The following is a 1,436-nucleotide window of genomic DNA, read 5'->3' on the forward strand; positions in this document are numbered from 1 at the left end:
GACTAGATGATCTCTAAGGCCTGTTCTGGTTCAAATATTCGAAGTGAATAAACACCCTTGATAAAAACAGAGAGATTCAGGTAGTGGAGAACACATCCTATTAAATACACATGCTCACACACACTCACACACACACACTCAATGGGAAAACCAAAATAGCTCCCCTCTCATCCTCCCCCAACAATGACAATGCAGCCATCTGTTGGACGTTCCATTTCACTTAGCAGCTGCTCTCAGATACAGAAATCTGCATTCCTCTGGCTTGTGCTGGTATGCATGCAGCATGTGTGGGTACTAGCATTTGACTCTCCCACCCAAAGGAATGGCTTTCATTGAATAAAAATGATCACAGAAACTTTTTTACTCTCTCATCACATAAAAATGCCTTTTTCCCTGATAATAGGCATTTAGATCTATCTGTACTTTTTCTGTGTATTAAAATATATCCTCTTAGAGATATTCACATCAAACAATTATCTAAAATTGAAGAGGCCAACTCTTGCCTTGCTAGAAACTTCAGCCTTGAAGGAATGTGAGAGAAGTTAGAATATAAAGTTCCATTCTACTTTTATTTTGTCAATACCCTCAGCACTGTACTTAAGCACTGAGAAATGAATATTATTCAAAAGGGAACTATGAGGATTTCAAAAGAAGCATTAATCTTACCATCAAAATAAAGGAAAATATTTAAGATGAATCTCTGAAGAGGACAGAAAAGTGAAGTCATTTAAATATTCCACCCCTATCACTTTGTCTCTTTTTCAAACTGAAATTTTGTCTTCTGTGAGGTATATTATATGAAATGGTGTATCATTAAAAAAGAGGCCCTTGGATTGGGGATTCGGAGAAGTCAGGGTTATAAACAACAACAAAAATGGTCCTACAGACTCTGCTGAGAGAACCTTGGATAAAATTGGATCTGCTTTTGAGTACATAATTTAGGACATTTGTTACAAGATTACTGTGGTTTTCTATAAATGTTAGTTTGCTGTATTATTTTCCATGAACTAGTTTTCCAAAATGCAGAATATTTTGCCCCAAAACATGGAAGCACTAAAGCTCAGATGAGGCACTGATTCATGAGGAGTCACCCAGAAACAGCTGGTCCGCCATCTGCAGCCCCAGAGTCCACTTATTTTTACTTTATTCATCTAGTTCTTTATGTAGAGGGGAAGAAGATGCATCAATCCTGGGAGAAGAGTGCAGCTCGTGTAAGAAAATGATTACTAACTCCTGCCTGAGACTGGTATCTGGTGGCCTGATGTGCTGATTTGGATAGGTGGCAAGTTTCCTACGTGCATTAGGCTTTCAAACTCTTTACTACATGTGCATTATTTTCTGTGCATCCTGTTCTCTGGGAAAAGGAAAGAAATGATGATATACCATTGATTGTTTTGTGGGAATTGTTCCAGATTAGGGCACCCTCGAGAGCCATA

This window comes from Pteropus medius, unplaced genomic scaffold (genome assembly GCF_902729225.1).
Source record: "Pteropus medius unplaced genomic scaffold, Ma_sr-lr_union100, whole genome shotgun sequence".
Taxonomy (NCBI): Eukaryota; Metazoa; Chordata; class Mammalia; order Chiroptera; family Pteropodidae; genus Pteropus; species Pteropus medius.